General features: G+C 34.3%; 1 pseudogene; it reads right to left on the bottom strand.

Annotated features, from left to right (window-relative positions):
• The window catches only part of LOC107846755, a 42,794-nt pseudogene that overhangs the window by 12,191 nt on the left and 4,556 nt on the right, over positions 1–26,047 (bottom strand).

Consider the following 26,047-nt stretch of genomic DNA (forward strand, 5'->3'; position numbering starts at 1 on the left):
GGTTGGGATGGATTGGCCCTTCAGAAAAAATAAAAGCAACCTAAAACATATAAACTAAAATATTGTAAGTACTAGACTATCACCAACTTTTATGGTTTCACTTTAATATGCCTCCTACTAGTTGTAAGCATGTTACAAGCATCTTATTATTACCTTTAAGGATCGTTAGGTTGGGAAAGAGTTATCTTGATATAATTAATTTCGAAATTAGTTATCCCACCATGCATACGGATAATTTATCTCATTACGATGGTGTAAATGGTGCGATAAATAATGTTGATACTAACTAATACCTCACATCAAACATGGGATAAAATAGTCCTTCATTTTATCTTGGACTATTTATCCCTTATACCTCACACTAAATGATCGCTTAGTTGTAATTATCTCACGACATTTATTGTAATAAGCAATGAAATGATGAGTAGCTACAAAATCTATAGAAAAATTCTAATATGGTTAAGATAATAAAAATAGATATAGACAAAGTATCTATATAAAAGCAGCAAGATTATAACAGAAGAGAGCCTACATTTAAAGAACAAAATATTGCATTAAGCAAAGGTAACAACTATTAAACCATCACGAGTAAAAGTAACTTTTTGAATTTCATAGCTAAAAGCAGTTTAGCAGTCATTTCAAACACACACTAAGAACTTTTAAAAAATTAGTATCAACCAAAGAATGAATAAACAAATAAGTAGCTAGTTAGAAAAGATTAACAAAATTCTAATTTCCAATAAATAAATGACCAACTTAAAAATATTTAATAATTATTGTTAATGTCCTAGCTCATGGGATGGCCTCTGAGGCTGACGGGTTAGGCCTCTGAGGCCGACGGGCCAAGTGAGGCTGGGCTTATAAGCCTCGTTTCTAAATGGGTTGAAAAACTTAGCCCAACCCCACTTAATTAAAGGGTTATGTTGGCCGGTCTCACGGGCTAAGCCCATTTTGACAGCTCTAATTGTAACTTTGTGTGAGGTGGGTTGGTGGGGGTGGGGGTGGTAAAAAGACATTATTTTACTTGAAAGACACCTCAAGTAAGTTCTTTAACATTTCACCAAAGGTTAATTACCTTGTGAGATCAGATAGCTCCTTTTTATGCAACCTTTGCAAGAAGTTAAAGTCTAATTTGACAAATTTTAGTAACACTTGATTGCTAGATTCTTGATTTTCTTGGCAAAGTGCTATGTATTTCCTTGTTTCTATCCTCACTATACTATTTTTAATTGAAAACTTCAGTGCATTACTGACTTGTTGTTCAAGCAGGGAGTCGCTTAATTTAGGCAAAATTAGTTTCAATTGAGTGATGGTGAAATTTAGTGCTTTATCCAGAATTTCTTCGTCATGTACTCTGAATTGTGATGCCTCATATAAGCTCAACATCCCATGCACGTCGTTAACCAGTTCTTTCTTGAAATCTCCTTGGTCCATCGGTTTCATAAGAGAGAAAGGAAAGGTTAAATTGGGACAGATCATATTTCCATGAATCAATTTTTGTCATTCTTTAATTTGAACGATACTTACCACATGAAACATAAAAACCTTGTTGCCTAAGTAATCGAAAGTATAGAGCAATAGCATGAAGGTCATGGCCATCAACTTCACCAATCCATTCTTCATAATAAGTGTACATATAACTCAATGATTCCTTAATCTTACGTTCAAAATGATAAGCTACGCCAAGACATTGAATTGTGTTGATGAGATCAAGCTTTTGCAAAGATTTAGAAGGAGGCATCGCTAGCATCTTTCTCACTTCTTCGTTTAGGTCTTCATGGTTGTAGATGTTTACAGAGGAAAAAACATACAACAAATGAAGAGGAAAAGAGAGATATATTATTATGCTGCAAAGAAGCTATTTAAATACAGAAAATCCTAACAAACTATATCGTAACTAATGCAGTAACTCAAAAAATTGAACTATCTAATTAATAGGAACTAAGTCCACCAACAACTATATGCCTAAATACTAGGAAAATCATAACTGGAAAAATACTACAGAAAAATTCTATCTTCTGGAAACAGAAAAAACACATCAGCAGTCATGTAGTTATGCCAATTCAGCATTAGTTAACAGCTCATGAAGCAAACTTCAACACTCCTCCTTGCATCAAGGGCTGTAAATTCCAAGTTTGCTTCTCAAGAACTCAAATTTTCTTGCTGGAAGAGCTTTCGTAAAAATATTAGCCAGCTGCTCTTCCATTCTGCAATATACCAGATTCACTAGACCATCATTTTGTACTTCTCTAAGAAAATATAGCTTCACATTGAAGTGCTTGGTCTTTCTATGAAAGACTGGATTGTGAGAAATAGCAATGACAGCCTGGTTGTCCACAAATATCTCAATGATTTCCTTCATCTCCAAACCAAGATCACAAAAGATTTTTCTTATCCATAAAGCTTGATTGACCGCAGCTGTTGCAGCAATGAATTCTGCTTCTGCAGTTGATTGAGCAACAATCTCTTATTTTTTCGAACACCAAGAAAAACATCCAGCGCCAAAAATAAAATAGTACCCTGAAGTACTTTTCATATCATCAGCAGAACCACCCCAATCACTATTACAAAATCCCTGAAGTTTGAAATTCTGATACTTGCTAAATTTGACTCCATAATCTATGGTCCCTTTGACATATCTGAGCACTCGTTTTGCAGCTTTCATATGCAATTCACTTGGAGAATTCAAAAAATGGGATAGTACACTTACAACATACAATATATCTGGCCTTGTTGCTGTAAGATACATCAAACATCCTATCAAGCTCCTGTAGCTTCCTTCTTGTACTCGTTCAGCACTATCATCCTTCATTAGCTTCTCTCTTTGATTCATAGGTGTGCTCATACTCTTACATTCTTCCATTGTAAATCTTTTTAGAATCTCCTTCATGTATTTCTTTTGACAAACAAATACTTCATTCTGAGTTTGTTTAATCTCCATTCCCAAAAAATAGGTCATCTCTCCAAGATTGGTCATCTCAAAGACCTTCATCATCTCCTCCTTGAATTTTTCAATCAATGCTATATTATTTCCTGTGACAAGTAAATCATCAACATATAGAGAAATAATAATAATTTTAGAGCCAACTTTCTTGACATAAAGAGTCGATTCACTTAAACTTCTTTCGAAGCCTAAGTTTTGCAAATGGTTATCCATTAGGCTGTACCAAGCTTTAAGAGCTTACATTAACCCGTATAAAGCTTTCTTTAACATATAAACCATATTTTCACTTCCTGGTACACTGAACCCTTCTGGATGCTCAACACATATTTCCTCTTGTAGTAGACCATTCAAGAAAGCAAACTTCACGTCCATTTGGAAAATCTTCCAACTTTTCTGTGCCGCTATTGACAAAGCATTCAAATTGTTTCCAAAATACCTACTGGGGAAAAAGTATCAGAAAAATGGACTCCCCAAACTTGTGTGTAGCCCTTCATCACCAATCTAGCTTTGTGCTTGTTTACCGAGCCATTTGGATTGAGCTTTGTTCGAAAAATCCATTTAACTCCAATCATTTTTCTGTTTTGCTGTCTTTCCACTGGCTTCCAAGTTTGATTCTTTTCTATCATGGATAGCTCCTCTTTCATTGCATCTGTCTATTTTTAATTAATTTTTTCTTCCTCGTATCCCACAGGTTCAAAAGTAGCAACATTGCACCTCTGATAAATATCAAAGAGTGACCTTGGTCCCCTAATAGGTTGATCATCCACCAATTCATCAAAATCAAATTTTGAATTGTCATTCGAAACTTGAGACTCCTCAAAATTCCAGTCCCATTGCTCATTTTCAAGGAATTGAACATCTCTACTTACCATAATCTTTCCCAATTGAGGTTGAAAGATCCTATAAGATTTAGACAATAAGCAATAGCCAATGAAGATTCCCAAATCTGCCTTCTTATCTAACTTATCTCTCTTAACCTGTGGAACATAAGAGAAACACAGACATCCAAAGATTTTGTTGTTTTTAAAATCAAGTTTGAAACCATACCATAGCTCGAATGGAGTCTTCCCTTCCACTGCCCGCATAGGCAGTCTATTCAGCAAGAAAACAGTTGTGTTTGCTGCTTCTTCCCAAAAGTTTTTTGGTAGATTTTTCTCCTGCAACGAGCATCTTGACATCTTCATGATTGTTCTATTCTTTCTCTCACTAACTCCATTTTGTTGTGGAGAGTAAGGGACAGTTAGCTGGTGCTCTATTCCAGCTTCTTCACAAAAAGAATTGAACCTATCGGATGTATATTCAGTTCCATTATCTGATCTAATGACCTAAATCTTACAGCCACTCTAATTCTCTATCCAAGCTTTGAACTTCATGAACATTCCAGTAACTTCGTACTTAAACTTCATAAAATAAATCCAACACATTCTAGTTAGATATCAATGAAGATAATATAATACCTGCTGCCATTAAGCAACGGAGTTCTTTGCGGGCCACCGAGATCGGTATGAATGAGCTACAACTTCTCTATAGCTCTCCACGTGTAACTTTTAAATGGAAGTCTAGCTTTCTTGCCAAGCAAACAAGCCTTATATCTTGAGATATGCTCCTCCAAGTTTGGTAAACCATTTACCATTTTGCTCCTTTGCATAAACAACAGAGCTTTGTGATGAAAATGCCCCAACCTTTTGTGCCATGTTTCTACAACTATGGACTGACTTGGAAAAGCTATGTGTTCCTCATCTAACGGATTTAAGGAAAAAAATTTTCCTTGCATTTTATTTCTGAACATTTCCTGACCATTAGGATCACTGATTAGACACACCTTGTCTTCAAATAATAATTTGAATCCATTTTTCAACAGTTTTCCAACACTTGATAAATTTTGATCAAGTTCAGGAACAAATAAAACTTCATAACTAAGTTTTGTACCTTTATAACTCTCAATTGCGATGGTCCCCTTTCCTGTCGCTGGGAGGTATTCTCTATTTTCGATCCTGACTCTTGACTTAATTGATTTGTCAAGCTCTATAAAAAACTCTTCATCACTGGTCATGTGGTTCGTACTACCACTATCAATAAGCCAGCTTTTACTTAAACTTTTGCTTGCGTAACAGGTAGCCACAAACAGTTGCTCTTCTCATTCTTGGTCTGCAATTTGTGCTTCATTTTATTATTGTAAACCCTTATCTTTGCAAATAATCTCAGCATGACCAAGTTTTTGACACTTTTGGCACTTCATATCAGGCTTTCTCCAACACTTGAAGTAAGGATAATTTCTCCTCCCACAATGTTGATAAGGAAAATATTTGCCGTCTTTGTTGTTACCGGTGGTGGTAGCATTTTTTTCAGATGTACCTTTGTAGGTTCCATAATTTCCTTTCTTTTCTTTTTCTTTATTACCTTAGCAGTACCTGAACCAAGCTGAAACTTTGCTTGCAGGGCTCCTTTGATGGATCCCTCTTGCCTCATAATCCTTCGATGTTCTTGTGCCTGTAGAGCACTCAATAACTCTGCCAAGCTAAGCTTTGACAAATATTTAGTATTTTCCAATGAAGCAATAGTTGCCTCATATCTTTCAGGTAAGGTTACAAGAATCTTTTGAACTATTCTATTGTCATTAAGTTTAGTTCCGAGTATCCTTACCTTATTTGCAATCAAAAGCAACCTGTCAGAATAATCCTTAATGATTTCGGATTCCTTCATTCTCTGTATCTCGAATTCTCTGACCAAGTTCAGTACTTTCATTCCTCTGATTTTTTCATCTCCCTCGTACTCTTTCTTGAGAAAATCCCAAATTTCTTTGGTTGAATTACATGTCATTACTCTACTAAAAATAGTGGTAGAAACTACAGCAAAGATACAAGATTTAGCTTTGGACTTTGTTGTTCTCCTCTCCTTATGAGCTCTAATCTGAGCCACGGTTGAATTCTCTGGCAAAGGAAGCACTTCATAGTCTTCCTCGACAGCCACCCACAAATTGCAGGCCTCCAAATAAGCCTGCATTTTCACTACCCATGCTTGATAATTTTCTCCGTCGAAAACTGGCGAAGCCATAGCAGAAAAAGAAACTGCAATCTCCATTGTTTGAATGGTGTTTTGCAGCCACAAATTTAGATAAACACTCAGAAAAAAGCACTCACAAGTCTCTCACAAGTCCCTTAAGAACCTGGCTTCGATACCAATTTGTAGATGTTTACATAGAAAAAAACATATAACAAATGAAAAGGAAAAGAGAGATATTATTATGCTACAAAGAAGTTGTTTAAATATAGAAAATCCTAACAAACTACAGTAACTAATGCAGTAACTCAAAAAACTGAACTACCTAATTAATAGGAACTAAGTCCACCAACAACTATATGCCTAAAGACTAGGAAAATCATAACCGAAAAACTACTACAGAAAAATTCTATCTTCTGGAAATAGAAAAAACACACCAGCAGTCATTTAGTCATGCCAATTCAGCATTAGTTAGCAACTCATGAGGCAGACTTCAACAGTGTTGTTTCTCTTCCCCCTCATTGGCTTCCTATTTGGGAATGTATATGTTACTCAAATGGATTAATTCATATATATATATATATATATATATATATATATATATATATATAAACAGACAAATAACAGTAATATAATATAATATATATTGATAAACAGACAAATAATAATAATATAATATAATAGACAGATAATAGATATATATAATAATGAACAAATAATAGATATATAATAATTTAATGAACAGATAATAACAATAGATATATATAAATAAAGCGTGTATAAATTATATAAGTGAAGCAAAAATAAATAAATAACTAAAACAGGTAAGTGGAAATGAGAAAATAAAGCAAAGTTAATAAGGATGTGTTTTTATATGGTGTAAAATCCTACTGAGTACTCCCTCCTTCGTTGTCCTTAGTTCAGTGTAAGTGTCCAAGTCATAAAGATTAAAGTATATTTTCTCCCAAAAATAAAATATTTTTGCATTTTTTAATTTTTTTTAATTTATACCGTGTTCATCTCTTTCTCTTCAGTTTTAGGTATTTTAGCAATATCTTCTTTAATCACACCCCAGAAGAATAACAACAGTCCTTTTTTAATCTTTTGCAGACTTTTCAAATCCCTAGGAATTTACAGATTAATTCATCGTTATTGCTAAAACACTGAGAGAATAACCATATACTAGGGGTATGTTTATAAGTAATTTACTAATTTTATAAGACCAGAAAACTGGCGGTGAACCACCGGCGATACAAATCTTATAATATTAAAAACACATCTACCAATAATTAATATGTACTAATAAGTAATGAATTTTATAAGATTGAAAAACTAGAGGTAAACCGCCAGCGATCCAGATCTTATAATATTAAAAACACAACTAAAATAAAATATGAACTTGATTAATTCAAACATAATTTACAAACTTGGGAGAAAAATACAAAGATCTATGTAACGACTACTTACATGTCTTAAGGAAGAAGTGAGGTTTCCCTTTCGGGAGTCTCCTGAAAACTTGACAGCTATCGGAAATGAAGAACTAAGAAACTAATATAGACTTTTTTACACACTCTTTTTTTAACTAACTTACAAACTTTGGAAATTAAGAACTTTCTCACTCTTGATTTTTTCTCTCTAACTTCTTATGTTTAAATCTTCCAAAAGGGGGGTATTTATAGGTATTTGTGGACTTCAAATATACTTTATGGATTTCAAATCATTTTATATTTGGTAAGACTTTAGCAAGACTTTTGGCAACTTAGGTGGGGCCCACAATCACTTGCTATGTCTTTACTTTATCCATCTATTTATTTATTTGTTACATCGTTATATACGTTTGTAATTTTTTTTTTCATGGATATCATCATTGCTTACGTATCCAGATTGTGTAATGCTTCTGAATCAAACTCCATTCCTGAATCTTCATAGGCATTTGGGTCTTGTGCAAATTGGTCCATGGCTGAGTTATAGTCTCGTTCATACTCGTCACTGTCTCTGTCTGATAGTCCCAGTCTTGTTCCTATTCTGGGTGATCTTGTCTTCTCTTGGAATTAATGAAATTTTGGGTCTTGGCTCTGGTGGTTCTAGATTCATTGCTATTTCTTTGGGCAGTTGTTCTGCTAACAATTTTTTATAGAGTCTACTATCATTTTTTCTATATTTCTATTTTTATTTTTATTTTTTTCTCAAAAAGAAACCTTTCTTAGTTTGAGAAGGACTTCTTTCGTCTATGGTCTAAGTACCTGTGTTCTTGAAACTGGCTGAGAGTATTCTCCCTACACTTTTTGGTAAACTGTCAGCCGTCAACGGATTTGATAAGTCTTTACCAACTACCGTTTGAACTGGACTAGCTATATCATTACCCAATATAGTAGGTCTTTCTACATTCATTGGGGAATGCACACCCATTAACGGATTTGATAAATCTTTACCAGCTACCGTTTGAGCTGGACTAGCTGTATCTTTACCGATACAGTGAGTTTTTCTATTTTTGAAGAAGATGGAGAATTCTTTAGAATTTTTTGAGTCTCATAAATTGGTTGAGTCTGTTGTGAAAGTTCAAAATTAAGAATTTTTATACGGTCTTGTAAAATACTTATATGTTCTAACATTTATCCTTTTTCATTTACAAGATTTTCATTATCTTGTCTTAAAATCTCATTGGCGTGATTTAGTCTTTTAAAAGCTTCAGTCATGAAGGAACAATGATCACAAAATATAATTTTGTCTGTGTCTTTTTTAATATTATATTACGGAATTTTTTGCATTTCTGGTCTTAAAGATGGGATAATAAAATAATTTAGCCCTAAATTTATACGGGCATAATCTAAAGCCTTTGTTAAATCATCAAAACCTTTATAAAGAGGGTTTGTATAGTCTTTTACAAAATCTATTACCTCTATCCATGTCTAAAATACTCCCTATGTCTTTCCCCTAAGAACAACATAAAATTTAAATTTATTAGTGCTATTTTTCTCATTAATAACTTAAAGCATTCAGGACTAAAATAAAGTATCTAATGTCTTTTGGTGTCTTTTTGTAGGAGATCCATAAATTTTCAATTAGTCAAATTTGTCGTTTGTCCACTCTTACATCTGGTTTCAATTTGAAAGTCCGATTGGATGGATCATAACTGGCTAAATTATGAGGTTCAAAGATCAGTCTTTCTAATTTCGAATGTTCCACCATTGTTAGTATCCTGTAATGAGTGTTGCTTAGTAATCTATTTAAGTAGTCTTGAGAGGATGAGGCTTCTGCCTTTTCTTTGTTTTTGCCTGTATACATACCGAAATAAAAATTATTTGTTGTCTTCTTTTATTAGTCTCCTTAGCTGATCTGCTAGGTTATTATCTTTACCTTTAATATGTTGTAGAACAATATTATAAATTGAAGTGGCATCTAGGAAATTTAGCCACCTCCTTTTACTTCTATTCTTATCTTTTATTTTCTGATAGAATTTTATTATGGCCTCGCAGTCTGTTCTTACTAGTATTTCTGGTTTATTTGATATATAAAGTTTAAAACTATTCAAACCATAAATTACTGCTATTGTCTCCGTATCTATGCTATTTAATTTACCCTTTTCTTTATATTTTTCACTTGAATAAGCACATATTTTCTCATCCTTTTTGTCACCATATTTGTTAGGCTTCTCTTTTAATACTGCTCCCCATCCTTGAATGCTTTCGTCTGTCTCAACTATTAAATAATCTGTTTCTAATGGTAAGGCTAAGTCTCTGATGCCTTATATCATGCTTTTAAGTTGTTGGACTAATTTTATGTCTTCAGTATTAAAGATTTTTTGGCCTGTTGACCTTGTTTTAGAATATAACGGTTCTGCTACTTTACCTAAGTCTTTAATAAAAGCTCTAGCATAATTTAAGAGTCCTAAAAAATTTGTAAATTTTTAGTCTTGTCTAATCTATCTGGCATTTCTAAGACTTTTTTAGCTACGTGTGGTTGTAATTTTATCTTACCATCTCCAATAACTACTCCTAAAAAATTAATACTATTTTTTTATAATTTCATTTTCTTTCTACTTATTATTATTTCATTATCTACAAATAATTTAAGAACTTGTTGTAAACATCCTAAATGTTCTTTCATATTATTACTAAAAACTAGAATATCATCTACATAAACCAATATAAATTTTTATAGTCTCTAAAAATACTATTCATTTTTCTTTGAAAAATTGGAGGAGCTGTCTTTAATCTGAACAGCATGACCAGTCATTCAAAATGTCCTTCCGGACATTTGAAAGTTGTCCATTCTATACAAACTTTATGCATTTCAATCTGCCAATGTCCAGATTTACAATCAAATTTACTAAATACTTTTCTTCCTTGTATTCTATTTATTAATTCTGTTGTGTCTGGTAACTTATACCCATCCATTACAGTATTATCATTTAGTTTTTTTGTAATTTATTACCATTCTAACTTTCCTCTTACAATTTCACTATGGTTTCTTACTATGAAAGCTGTTGATCTATGTCTTGATGTGGATCTTCAAATTATTTCTAATTCTAATAGCTTTTTTATTTGTATTTCAAAGTCTTTAAGGTCTTCATTTGTAGCCTCTATAGATGCTGTTTTAATAGTATATTCTAGATTAATTATTTCTAATTTTCAAGTAATTTGATTGGAGTCCCAATGTTGCAGGAGTTTTTCTCCGATTATCTCTAGCTTGTCTAGATTTGTATATTTTTTTCTAGGTCCTTTTGATCTTTTATTACTCCTATCTGCCGTATACCTTTCTTAAAATTGTATAATTCTGTATCCATTTCTATTAAAGTGTAATCTTTTTCTAGTTCTTTGACTGTTAAAAAATCTTGTAATTCTTCATATATTGTTGTCTTTTTATTATCATTAAAAGTACAATTTTCTCCTTTATCACATTCTAGAGTTGCTTCTGGTTTTAATTGATCTTTTGAGTTTTCGATTCTTTCTTTTGTCTTATCTTCAAGGAAACAATATTTAGTTGGTAGAGGTTGTGTCTGTACTAGTGAGTGAGTGATATTACTAGCAAATACTATCTCATTTTTTGTAACAAAACATCCACCATTATTTTATATCATAAAATCTAATCCTAAGACAAAGCCTACTTTTATGTTTAAATCTCTAACTAGTATTTCACTAAGTGTATATGATGGTTGGTAGAATTTTTCACAAATATTAATAAAACTTATTTTTGCTTTTGGTATATAGTCTATATAGGTATTATATGTTCCATCCATTTGCATGGATTCTTGAGGTTTTGGCAATTTTTTAATTAGTTTTGCTGGTAAAATTCTGCTATTTAAATGCTCTTTGTACATCCTGAATCAACTATAGCTAGCGTCTCGAACTCATAGTCTTGAATTTTTATTCTTGCTAAAACCTTGACTGTACTAATTTTCTTTCCTTCATTACATACCATTCCTTCAAATGGTATCATTTTTGATTTTTTCTGTTTAACTCTATTATTTTCAGCAAATGTATTTAATAATTCTACTTCTAATAAGTCTTCTTCTGTAATTACCTTTTTATGTTTTTCAAGGTTATAAACTCTCATTTCTAATCTTTTTAGTCTTTCTTATAATTCTAATATTTTATCGTATTGGTGTTTTAACTATTGGTTCAGGTTGTTGATTTTGGGATTTTTAGGATCTCTGAGGTTTTTTCTATACATTTTATGCATCGTTCCTTGTAAAATTTCCTACATTTTGCCCTTCTGTCTAATCCTTTTCCTTCCTCAAATTCATGTTCACATTCTTCCATCAAATTTACTAAATCATAATAGTCTAAGTTTGTATTTTCTAATCCTATTTCATTTATAAATTCCTCTTCTCCAGAGTCTGAAGAATCGGGTTTATTTATTTCTTCTTCAAAGATTTTCATACTTCTAATAGAATATATACTTTCATTATCTGACATATATTCGTCTACATTTATTAAATTTTCATTTACATCTTCTATTAATTATGCATTCCTAGATCTATTATTGATTCTTTTTGGATAAGGATTTGCTAAGTGCTCTATGCTACCACAGGTAAAACATTCTAATTTATTTTTGTAGGTTCTACTAGTGTTATATTTTCTTACATGTTTATTCTTGTCTAGGTATGACTTCTTTGCAGTTGATCTTCTTAAATAATATTTCTTCTTAGGACGATAGTCTTTTTTATATGTCTTTCTATATTTCTTCTTTTTATAATCTTGGTCATAATGTTGTGTAGTATATATGTTTCTACAAAAATCTGTATCATTTCTTTTTAATTATTTTTGTATCTGTATATATAACACCTAAACCTGGTGCCTGGAACGCTACACGGTGCTCATGACCCCAAAGGACCACAAGCTAACCTATGACTGATATCTGTACCTGTACACTGCATAATATAACATATTAATGCAGAAACATGCACTGAAAGTCCATAAGGTTCAATACTGAACATAATATGAATAATGTAACATCAGAGTGAGGTAATAGAATACCCAAAACAAAATTGAGAATACTAAAGTCTGAAACATGATAGTCTGCATCTAGTTTGAAAGCCTCTACTATCTGAATAATTTGAATAAATAGTTGATGGGACATGTCCCCAACTAACTCCAACTAATAATCTAATCAATGAGATAGTAAATAAATAACCATGTCCTCGAAGGATGAGGACTCACTTCTAAGTCTAACTGCTGAGACTGGAATCTACTGCTGATCTCGAACTCATGTCTCTGAACCTAGATGTAACATAAAAAAAGAATCATAGCGCAAATGTATCAGTACAATGGATTGTACTGAGTATACATGTGAGGTAGGCTATATGCAAGGGTTTGCATGCATGAATAATGCGAACTGACTATTTAACATGAACGTGAGAATACATACATTAATACGTAACTGTAACTGACACTATGATAACATGATTACTGGATCTGAATACTAATAACAAGACATACTAATAACTGATAGCATGAATAACTATATCTGGATGTAACTAATAACATGGTGACTGTATCTGACAGTCCTGAATCTGATGGAACTATCTGAGTTCCATACTGTATCTGAGTTGGACGTATCTGACAGTCCTGAAATCTGAAGAACTATCTGAGTTCTATTACTAAAATTGATTAACTGTTTCTGACAGTCCTGACTCTGTAACATAAAACTGTGGGAAGTAGTACTTAACCGACATGCCCCTGATACGCCATTATGGCTGAGTTGGGGTCCAATCTGTAACTCCAATTGGAAGGGTGTCAATATCGTGCCACTGGTAAGGACAAGCTGGGGGTGCCCCTTATCTGATAGTGTCCCCAAAAGAGAACGGTAGTGCCCTTATCTAACAATGCTAATCCACCTTATCAACCTTCATCGATAGCGTTGATGTCTCAACCTATGCTTGCTACATAGTTTTGGAATGCAAGGGTGACTGCTAAGGATCACACCCTCATCTGATAGTGTGTGTCCCCATCCTTAGGTTCACTCGATGCTAATTTCTACTCCTATCTGAATGGACACTGACATGATTTAACTAAACTAAACATGAGCTAAATTACTGAATTCCGTTGACTGATAGAATATTACTAATATCTGACAACTGACTGAGTTCATGAGATCATAGATTTTTCCTGAGTCATAAGACTGTCAGAAGTCAAAGAATTCATAGCTTGACTGAGAGTATCGTGAAAACATGACATAGCTTTAAGCATACAGCTAATATTTCGGGTACAAGTACCCCCAGGACTTGATGGAAGGAAACTGACAAAGCATGACTTACTTGAATACATAATAATCATCATAATACATTAACTGAAGCACTTCATCAAACATGTGATAGGCATAAGCTTGTACATACATGGGGATTTCATGTTATTATGCTAATTAGACATTTTCCCTTTATCTAGGCATTCAATCAAACACATGGTAGGCATAGAATTTGTAAACGACATCATACAACAATTAAATGTCATGATTCAATTCCAATTTAATCATTCAAGGGTTTAGTCATAGGATTTCATGAATCCATAACTATACAAATCAACCCACATGGAATTTAACACTCATTCATGGAATATAATTCAATTACTTATTATTAACATGAACAAAAGTAGCCTAATCATGAAATTCATAAGAAAATCCATAACTTGAATTTAAAGAAGGGATTCTTAGGCTTCTTGGATGAAAGGAGTCCATGAATGAACACTATGCATACCTTAGTTCGTGATTTCGTGAATATTGATGGTGAGACCTTCTTGAATTTGAATCCCTAATAGAAACTCTAGCTTGTTCTTGAAAGAAACTAGTATATTTTGGGTGAAGAATGGATAAATTATATGTTATTGGGTTTAAATAGGGATAGGAAATTGACCCTTTTAACCCTGGACGCATTTTGTAATTTCAGTAAAATTTTCCCGAACTGGACCCCTGGCGCGACGCGGCATTTTCGTGCTGTGTCACTGAAAATTGACAATTGGGAAATTGAGGGGTGGCACAATGCGGAGCTATCGCGTTGCCCCTTCCTTCATGACCTGGAACCCTGGCGCGACGCCGTGGAAATCGCACTGAGACACTAGAAAAGGGACAATTCTGAATTAGAGCGCTGGCGCGATGCGCCATAATCATGGATACCTACTAGAAATTTCCAAATGCCATTTCCTCTTGTGGCGCAGCGCGCCACTGACTAATGTGGCACTGTTTTACTATGGGAATTTGAAATAGTCATAATTTCTTACCCAGTTATCGGATTTAAGTGAATCATATATCGATGGAAAGCTTATTGAATTTCCCACATGACAAAAAGTAAAAATCTTGAAAATTCCTTATGTAATAATTATCATTCACTTTAGAATCTAATACTAGGCATTCTTAGGACGAAATTAGCTAGAAAACTTTAGGGTATTACAATATCTCCCCCTTAAGAACATTCATCCTCAAATGAGACTGACTGAGAGGGAAAACAATAAGCTGAACATGGATAGCTGGAACATGATCTCATGACTGACATGATTGACAAGCTGAACATAAAATATTGAACATGCATATCTGATGCATGTGTAACTGATTAATGAATGCATAACTGAGTGCTCTGAAGAACTAAGTTTCTCACGATGAGAATGCATGTCTGATGCATTATTATATAACTGAGCTGATACATGAATGCATGACTGAATATGCAATGGTACTTGATACCAGGTTTATACTGGAGCATGAACATGAAACTGAATGCCAAGTTCATGATGAACACTGATCATGAACTGAGTAAGCTTAAGGAGAACTGTTACCTTAAGCTTGATCTGAGTTGGTGAAGAAGAGGTGAGGATACTTGGTACACATGTCTGCTTCTGCTTCCCAAGTAGCTCCCTCGATGGACTGATTTCACCAAAGAACTTTGACTAGACGGACCTCTTTGTTCCTCAATCTACGAGTCTGATAGTCTAAGATTTTGACTGGAATCTCTTCATAAGAGAGGTTGTTCTGAACATCAATGCTTTGAATAGGGACTACGACTAATGGGTCACCTATACACTTCTTGAGCAAAGAGACATTGAAGACTGGATGAACTGAGGCTAGATCTGAAGGCAATTCTAGCTTATAAGCAACCTTGCCGAAACGACTGAGAATCTTGAAGGGAACGACATATCGGGGACTGAGCTTTCCCTTCTTGCCAAATCTCTTCACTCCCTTTATAGGAGAGTTATTTAGGTAGACATAATCACCAATATCAAACTCAAGATCTTTTCTACGAATATCTGCATAAGACTTCTGCCGGCTCTGAGCAGCCCGAAGTCTTTCTCTGAGCAATTGGACCTTCTCTAAGGCTTCGAATACTAAGTCAAGACCTATGATTGAGGCCTCACTAACTTTGAAACAACCAATTGGAGATCTATATCTCCTACCATAGAGAGCTTCGAATAGAGCCATCTGAATACTGGAATGATAGTTGTTGTTGTATGCAAACTCAATCAAAGGAAAGTGGTCATCCCAACTTCCCTTAAAATCAATTGCACACGCCCTTAGCATATATTCTAACATCTAAATAGTCCTTTCTGCTTGACTATCTGTCTGAGGATGAAAGTCTGTACTGAGATGAACTTGGGTACCGAGATCTTTTTGGAACGTTTTCCAGAAATGAGAGGTGAACTGAGTACCTCTGTATGAGATAATGGACAATGGAACACCGTAAAATTTGACCAACTCCCTGATGTAGAGTTTGGCGTAATCCTCGGCTAAATAAGAGGTATGAATTGGAAGGAAATGGGCTGATTTGGTCATTCTATCTATAATGATCCAAACTGAATCATGTTGATGATGAGTTCTAGCTAAACCTATCACGAAGTCCATGTTCACAATGTCCCACTTCCAGGTAGGAATACTGAACTCCTGCATGGACCCACTAGGCTTTTGATGCTCTATCTTAACTTGCTGACATGTAGATCACTTAGCCATAAATTCTGCAACATCTCTTTTCATCCCACTCTCCCAATAGATCTCCCACAAGTCATGGTACATCTTTGTAGACCCTAGATGAATAGAGTAATGCGCACCATGTGCTTCTGTAAGAATTTACTGCCTTATGTCATCTACGTCTGGAACACAGAGACGACCCTTACAATGAAGAACACCATCTCCCCCTTGGGAGAAAACCTCTATTTTTTTATCCTGAACTGATTCTTTTAACTTGACTAGGCTAGGATCCCTGTCTTGCTTTTATTTCACCTCGAAAACTAGAGATGATTTTGAACTACTCTGAACATATACGCCAGCTCTAAAGAATCAACTAAGCGAATGCCTAGTCTGGAAAGATGATGGATTTCCTGAGTGATCTTCTTCTTGCTAGCTTCAACATAAGCAACACTACCCATATTACAGTCTACTGAGAGTGTCAGCCACTACGTTGTCCTTGCTCGGATGATAAAGGACACTCATGTCGTAATCCTTTAAGAGCTCTAACCACCTTCTCTAATAAAGATTGAGATCTTTCTGAGAAAAGACATACTGAAGGCTCTTATGATCTCTGAAGATATCTATATGAACTCCGTAGAGATAATGCCTCCAAATCTTTAAGGCAAAGACTACGGATGCTAACTCAAGATCATGAGTAGGATAATTCTTCTCATGGGGTTTAAGCTGTCTGGAGGCGTAGGCTATGACCTTACCATGCTGTATGAGAACACAACCCAAAACTACTCTGGATGCATCAGAATACACCATGAACCCATCTGAACCATCTGGAAGAGCTAAAATTGGAGTTGAGGTGAGTCGAGTCTTCAACTCTTGAAACCTCTTCTCACAAGGATCTGACCACTAAAATTTGACTTTCTTCTAAGTCAATCTCGATATAGGGGATGCAATAGAAGAAAATCCCTCAACAAACCATCTGTAATAGCCAGCCATACCCAAGAAACTCCTTATATCTGATGGAGAGACAGGGAGAGGCCAGTTTCTTACTACTTCGGTCTTTTGAGGCTCTACTCTAATGCCATCACCGAAAATAATATGACTAAGGAATGCCACTGACCTTAGCAAAAATTTGCACTTACTAAATTTGGAGAATAATCGATGATATCTGAGAGTCTGGAATACTGTTCTAAGATGGTCTGCATGATCTTGCTCAGTGCAGGAATAGACCAGAATATCATCTATAAAGACTATGACAAACATGTCCAAGTATTGCTTGAACACACGGTTCATCAAGTCCATGAAAGCGGCTAGGGCATTGGTAAGATCAAATGACATGACTAAGAATTTGAAATGACCATATCGAGTAGTAAAAGCTATTTTTGAGATGTCATATTCTCTGACTCTGAGCTGATGATAGCCGGATCTGAGGTCTCTCTTAGAGAAATAACTGGTACCCTGAAGTTGGTCAAACAATTCATCAATTCTGGGAAGTGGATACTTGTTCTTGACCATAACTTTATTGAGTTGACGGTAGTCTATACACATTCTGAGAGAACTGTCTTTTTTGCGCACGAATAAAACTAGAGCACCCCATGGGGAAATGCTGGGTCTGATGAATCCCTTATCTAAGAGATCCTTCAACTATTCTTTCAGTTCTCTGAGTTTTGTTGGTGCCATTCTGTATGGTGGAATAGATATAGGCTGAGTATCTGGAAGAAGATCAATACCGAAGTCTATTTCCCTTTCGGGAGGAATTCCTAGAAGATCTTCGGGAAAGACATCTGAATATTTATTTACTATTGGGATTGATTCAAGGCTAGGAGATTTAGAACTAGAATCCTTAACATGAACAATATGATAGACACATCCCTTAGATATCAATTTCCTTGCCCGAAGGTAAGAAACAAGATGACCCCTGAAAGCGGATACACTACCCTTCCACTCAAGGACAGGTTCGTTAGGAAACTAAAAAGGGACTATTTTATTTCTACAGTCGACTGTGGCATAACAGGAATGAAGTCAATCCATGCCGAGAAAGACATCAAAATCAGTCATCTCTAATTTGACTAAGTCTGCTAACGTGACTTTCTAAAATATCATAACCGGGCAGTTTCTGTATACCCACTGGGCTATGATGGTTTTACCCACTGGGGTAGAGACTGAGAAGGTCTTTACTAGAATTTTGGGACTGATTTTGAAATCAACTGCTATATAAGGGGTAACAAAAGACAAGGACACTCCTGGATCTAGCAAAGCGTAAACATGCACATGAAAGATCTATAACATACCAGTAACTACATCAGGAGAATTTTCCTAATCTTGTCAGTTCTGAAGAGCATAAAGGCAATTTGGGTGTTGCCCGCTGTAGCACTGGTAGTTGCATCTTGCTGATTTGGGCGATCGAACTAAGCTGAGGAGGGAAGATGAATCTGATAACCTAACTGAGGGTAGTCTCCAACTCTGTGGCCTAGATTTCCACAACCAAAACAAACATCGCTGCCAGCTCTACAAGCACCCTTGTGGTTCTTACCACAAGTCTGACAAAGGGGATTGGTTCAGGCATTGCTGACACTGCCCTGAGACTTAGAGCCTGGCGCTCTATCTCTGAACTTAGGAGCTAGAGCACTGGCTGAAGAAGGAGCTGGAACTGATGACTTAGGACAAAAGTGGGAACAGTTTTCTTCTTCTAATTTAGGCTGACTGAAATAGAAGCTACCTGTCCTAGCTTTTTTATTCTGTTTTTCCATCTGCTTAATCTTCTGCTCCTCTATCAGCTGAGCATGGGTCATAAGTCTGGCTAAAGACATGTTAATATTCAGCATGGAGGATCTACACTAATTAACCACGCTATCATTCACCCCTGAAACGAACTTACTCATCTTGGCTCTACCATCTGCAACCACATGAGGGGTATATCTGGCTAATAGAGTAAACTTTAGAGAATACTTCTTCACCGTCATATTGCCCTGCCTGAGGTTGATGAATTCTAGCACCTTGGCTTCTCTAAGCTCTTGGGGAAAGAATCTATCTAAGAATACAGTGACAAACTCCTCCCACTCTATAGGACCTGCATCATCAGACCTTTCTGACTTCCACTGTTTGAACTAAGCATGAGCCACATCCTGCAACTGGTATGCGACTAGCTTAGCACTCTCAACAGTAGTCACCCCTATGATTTCTATTACTTTTTGAACCTGATCGATGAATTCCTGAGGGTCTTCATCTACCTTAGACCCAAGGAAGGTTGGAGGATTCATTCGAGTGAAGTCCCGAATCCTAGCTGCGGCTGAGCTGGCCAATGGGTTGGCCAAAATAACTGTTGGCCATTCATTTCGAGCGGTGACTGATTGGGCAAGTATTGTGAATGCGACCCTGAACTCCGTATAATAAACATAATTGCCCAAAGGTTCTTCGGGCTGAGGGGCTGACTGATTTCTATTTCTTTTTTTAGGAGACATATTCTGTAGAAGAAAGGGAGAAATAGATTAGACTACGAAATTCACTTGTGATTATGCTCACTGGCACGACGTGAATACTGAAAAAAGGGAAACTGTTCCTAAACATCTCATAGCCTCTTGCACATAAATGTGGCGTGCAACACACCTATGCACAAGACTCTACTAGATGCGGCTTTTAGACTTCCTAGGACTCTATTGAACCTTAGGCTCTGATACTAAGTTTGTAACGCCCCGAACCTGGTGCCCAAAATGCTACACGGTGCTCATGACCCCAAAGGACCACAAGCTAACCTATGACTGATATCTATACCCGTACACTGCATAATATAACATATTAATGCAGAAATATGCACTGAAAGTCCATAAGGTTCAATACTGAACATAATATGAATAATGTAACATCAGAGTGAGGTAATAGAATACCCAAAACAAAATTGAGAATACTAAAGTCTGAAACATGATAGTCTGCATCTAGTCTAAAAGCCTCTACTATCTGAATAAGGAGTTGATGGGACATGTCCCCAACTAACTCCAACTAATAAGCTAATCAATGAGATAGTAAAGAAATAATCATGTCCTCGAACCTATGGTGTAATATAAAAAGAAAGCACCATAGCAAAAATACGTCAGTACAATGGATTGTACCGACTATACATATAAGGTAGGTTATATGCAAGGGTTTACATACATGAATAATGCTAACTGACTGTCTAACATGAACGTGAGAATACATGCATTAATACATAACTATAACTGACACTGTGATAACATGATTACTGGATCTGAATACTGATAACATGACATACTAATAACTGATAGTATGAATAATTATATCTGGATATAACTGATAACATGAGTGATTGTATCTGACAGTCCTGAATTTGATGGAACTATCTAAATTCCATATTGTATCTGAGTTAACTATATCTGACAGTCCTAAAATCTGAAGAACTATCTAAGTTCTATTACTGAAATTGATTGACTAGGTCTGACAGTCCTGATTATGTAACATGAAACTGTGGGAAGTAGTACTTAACCGATGTGCCCCTGATATGCCATTATGGCTGAGTTAAGGTCCAATCTGTAACCTTAATTAGAAAGGTGTCAATACCGCACCACTGGTAAGGACAAGCTGGGGGTGACCCTTATCTAATAGTGTCCCCAAAAAAGACTGGTGGGGCCCTTATCTGATAGTGCTAATCCACCTCATCAACCCTCATCGATAGTGTTGATGTCTCAACCTATGCTGGCTACATAGTTCTAGAACGTAAGGATGACTGCTAAGGATCACACCATCATCTGATAGTGTGTGTCCCCATCCTTGGGTTGACGCGATACTAATTTCTAATCCTATCTGAATGGACACTGACATGATTTAACGAAACTGAATATGAGCTAAATTACTGAATTCTGTTGACTGGCGGAATATTACTGATATCTGACAACTGACTGAGTTTATGAGATCATGGAGGTTTCCTGAGTCATAAGACTGTCTGAAGTCTAAGAATTCATAGCTTGACAAAGAGTATCGTGAAAACATGACATGGCTCTAGGCACATATGTTTCGGGTACAAGTACCCCCAGGACTTGATGGAAGGAAACTGACAAAGCATAACTTACTTGAATGCGTAATAATCATCATAATACATTTACTGAAGCATTTCATCAAACATGTGATAGGCATAAGCTTGTACATACATAGGGATTTCATGTTATCATGCTAATTAGACACTTTTCTTTCATCTAGGAATTCAATCAAACACATAGTAGGCATAGAATATGTAAACAACGTCATACAACAGTTAACTATCATGATTCAATTCCAATTTAATCATTCAAGGGTTTAGTCATAGGATTTCATGAATCTATACCTATACAAATCAACCCATATGGAATTTGACACTCATTCATGGAATACAATTCAATTACTCATCATCAACATGAACAAAAGCATCCTAATCATGAAATTCATAATAAAATCCATAACTTGAATTTAGAAAAGGGATTCTTGGGCTTCATGGACGAAAGGATTCTATAAATGAACACTATGCATACCTTAGTTCATGATTTTGTGGAGATTGATGGTGAAACCTTCTTTAATTTGAATCCCCAATAGACACCCTAGCTTGTTCTTGAGAGAAACTTGAGAGAAAATAGTATATTTTAGGTGAAGAATGGCTAAATCATGTGTTGTTAGGTTTAAATAGGGGTAGGAAATTGACTCTTTTTAACCCTGGATGCGTTTTGTAATTTCAGTAAAATTTTCCCAAACAGGGCCCCTGGCGCGACGCGGAATTTTTGTGCCATGTCATTGGAAATTGACAATTGAGAAATTGAGGGGTGGCGCGACGTGGAGCCATCGCGTTGCCCCTTCCTTCATAACCTGAAACCTTGGCACGACGCGGGAGAAATCGCGCTGAGATACTGGAAAAAGGATAATTCTGAATTTGATCGCTAGCGCGACGCACCATAATCGCGGATACCTACTGCAAATTTCCAAATGTCATTTCATCTTGTGGCGCGGCGCGCCACTGACTAATATGGCACTGCTTTACGACGGGAACTTAAAATGTTATAATTTCTAACCCGGTTATCAGATTTAAGCGAATAATATATCGATGGAAAGATTATTGAATTTCCCACATGACAAAGGGTGAAATCTTGAAAATTCCTCATGGAATAATTATCATTCACTTTAGAAGCTAATACTAGGCATTATTGGAATGAAATTAGCTAGAAAACTTTGGGGTGTTACAGTATATTTGTACTTTTTGCTTGTAATACATCCATTACAGGTTGTATTATTTGTCCTATTGAGCATGGGTTGTTTGGGTTTTGTATTACTCCTTCTCTCTTGGATCATTTTTCTTTTCTCTCTCTTCCTAGAGCCTCCGGTAATTTATTAAATAATGTAGCTCCTAGAGTTTGATCAAATGAGTTCCCACTAATTATGCAATAATAAAATTAATCATTTAGAAATTCTTTAATCCTTGACCAAATATTAATACTTAGTTGTTCTAAATTTATTAGGGTTTTTTGCTACAATACCACTAATCCACTATTGGGATCTTCTCCTGTTAGTAGAGTATGTACTTTGTTTACAAAATTGTATGGATTTGAGTCTAATTCTACTAATTCTTTTAAATCTTATGGGAATATTGTCTTATAAGCTTCCCAAAGTGCTTTAGTACTTTCTCCTAGAAATGTTTCTAAATATCTATGCATAATTTCTGCATCTGGTTCTTAATTACCCTATATATGTTGTATGTAGTATGCTACAACTACATTTTTCCATATGTATATTACATTATTCCATGCCTGAGGGTCATGAGCTGGTAAATTTAGAATGTTTCCTTTATTACCACCTTGTAATCTAATGGGTTCTTCTATTGGCATTATTCTTCCTCTAGGTTTTATGTCTTGTTCTGCTTGAATGTCTGGGTTCGTTTTGAATACTCTATATCTTGGTAAATTTTCTATTGTTACTGGTACTCTTTGCATATCGGTTGTTCTATGGAAAGGGCTTGCAGTGCTTGTTGCACTTTTCATAAATTCTTTTATACTTTCATGTATACTATAAATCGATTCTGAGTCTTCGCTTTTTTATTCCTCTTTACGTGTATAACCATAATTATCTGTTCTTAATTCACATTTTATAAAATGTTCTTTCATTTCTTCAAGTTTTAAGTTCCCTAATTTACAACCTGTGCATTTAAAAACGCTATTGCTATTTATTTCATATAGTACTTCTGCTTTCATTATGGCTTTATTTACTTCAAAATCATCTTCTTCTATTATTTCTATATTCATAAAATTAGTGTTCTCACATTCTTCAATTTCTTCCTCAGTTTCTCTTTCATTTGTATATGTATAATTTGTAGATCTTGCTTAGGTGTCTCCTTTCTTATTAATATACATTAAATGATTTGTGGGCTTTAATATTTCTTTCTTACTAAAATTTTCTAAATTTCATTCTAATCCTGCATATTCTTCTGAATTTATCTTTAAAGGCTTCATTAATTTAATTCTTTTATTTTCCACTATACTTACTACATCATCTATTTTCAAATTAAATTTTATACTACTATTAGTGGCAAGTTTTCCTATAAATCCTACGCATATTAATAAATTATTTCCATTGTTCATTTCTTCCTATCCTTTAGTCTGAATACCTATCTTTATATATTTTTCAAATTCTAAAGAATTTATCATATAATCTGGACTACAATAAAAAAGTCCTCCATTTATCGACATGTCTACTTCTGTTATTTCTATTATGGATCTTTTCAAGTCTGACCATTTATTATCATATATTGTAATAAATACCTTAGTTTTTAGATTTTTTTCTAGTTAGGCCTTTTAATCCTACTACTATGAGTCCTATATGTATGAGGCTCATGTTTGATTTTTCAATTTGTCTTAAAGATTCTGGACTTAATAAATTTACACTAGCACTATCATTTTCAATTACGCATAATTGCTCTTCCCTATAATATTTATATAATTGTGCCATTGAAAATATTGCTTCATTGTATACAGTCTTAGCACTTAATAATTTTAATTTGTTTTATTGAAAAAGTTGTATATCTTTGTCTACGTCTACTATTTCTTCTAGTTGTTGTCTTAAATTCATTTTGGTTCTATTTATGATTCTTGATAACATATTTGTTATTAATCTTTCTTGGGTAAAATTTGGTCTTGATCTGTCTGGGGATGCTGAAAAAAGGTCCATGGTTTTGGTTTAGTTATTTTAGCTTCTTTTAATTCTTTTTGAGGGGTTATTTCTATCTTTTTTAGTTGCTCTATTAATTTGTCTATAGTTTTATCTTGACTGTCTCTTTGTTTTTCTTCTTTTATGTTTTTATTAAGTTCTAATAGTAATAAAATTATAATATTATTTTATTTTATGATTAAAGAGTCTGCTTTTCTTTGAGGTTGATGATTTGATAATCCTTCGGGATTTGGTTGAATTTGTGCAGCCTTTTGTAATATTGCTAAATAAAGTTCATCTTATAGTATATCATTCATGAGAGTATTATATGTCTTATTTGGTTAATTTTTTTTCGTACTTCTTGTAATACTAGCTTTATTTCAGGATTTTCTAGGTTACCCTTGTCTTTATTAATTAAAATTTAGAATTTTTTGTCTAATTCTGCTTGTTGGTTCTTTTAGGAAATCAAAATTTAATTCTATTTTACTTAACAAATTCTTTTGTTTGTTTTGCAGGTCTTCTAATATTTCTAGAGTTTTTAATAACTTTGTATTTTCTTTTGAACTTTTTCTCCTAGGTTTATTATAAAGTCTGTAATAGTATTTAGTTGGGGATTATCTGCATGTAATATATGTTCTCCGTTGTTAAAATTACACTTAATAAGAGTACTGTCTTTTAAACGTCTGTATTTCTTTTCAGCTTGAATTGTTAGATCTAAATATTCTAGTTTCTTTAAATTATTAATTTTTACACTACTATTTTTTTTAATCCTAAAGATATCTAATACAGTGGTTTCTAATAGTCTTTATTCTATAATTTCTGTAGTCTATACAGTATCTAATACTTTCTAATTTACACTTAAATAAATTTATACGGTCTACACAGTTTACTAATGTTATAAGGTCTGAGATTATAATAGCTTCTGATTTCTATAACTTCTAATATTTCTATTTGATTTATTAATATTTGTTCTTTCTTCAAAATTTCGTTTCTTAGTCTTATTTCTTTATATAATCGATTATATTCTCCTTGTATTTGTCTCACAAAAGGATGCGTTTTCATATATTTTTACTTAATTTTATTCTAAGGGAATATCTACTATGTCACACTGTCTCTTTAGATAATTCATCCTTCTATTGTAATATGTTATGTCGATTCTAAGTCCATATAAATTTCATGTTATTTCACTTAAATATTCTTTGAAAAATTCTGATTGTGATGTTTCTAGAGTTGCTAATAAGTCTAGATAGTTACTCAAAACTATTTCTTCTGCTACTTTGTCTACCCACTTTTTTATTTCTTTGTTTAAAAGCCAATATCTGAATCGTATATCGTTAGCAAAAGGATGTCTTTTCATTTATTATTATTTCTAGACCTAAGATGTTTTATCAATTCATACTCTAAATTGGATATTATGGTGATTAGATTATCTAGTCTTCACGGATCTTCTTTTGTATTATTTATTCTTTTATATTCTAAGTATAAATTATATAACTTATTTTTTATTTCTTCTAACGATCTTGTATTTCTATGAGGTGTGTTCATTAAGAT

This window comes from Capsicum annuum, chromosome 9, assembly GCF_002878395.1.
Source record: "Capsicum annuum cultivar UCD-10X-F1 chromosome 9, UCD10Xv1.1, whole genome shotgun sequence".
Classification (NCBI taxonomy): Eukaryota; Viridiplantae; Streptophyta; class Magnoliopsida; order Solanales; family Solanaceae; genus Capsicum; species Capsicum annuum.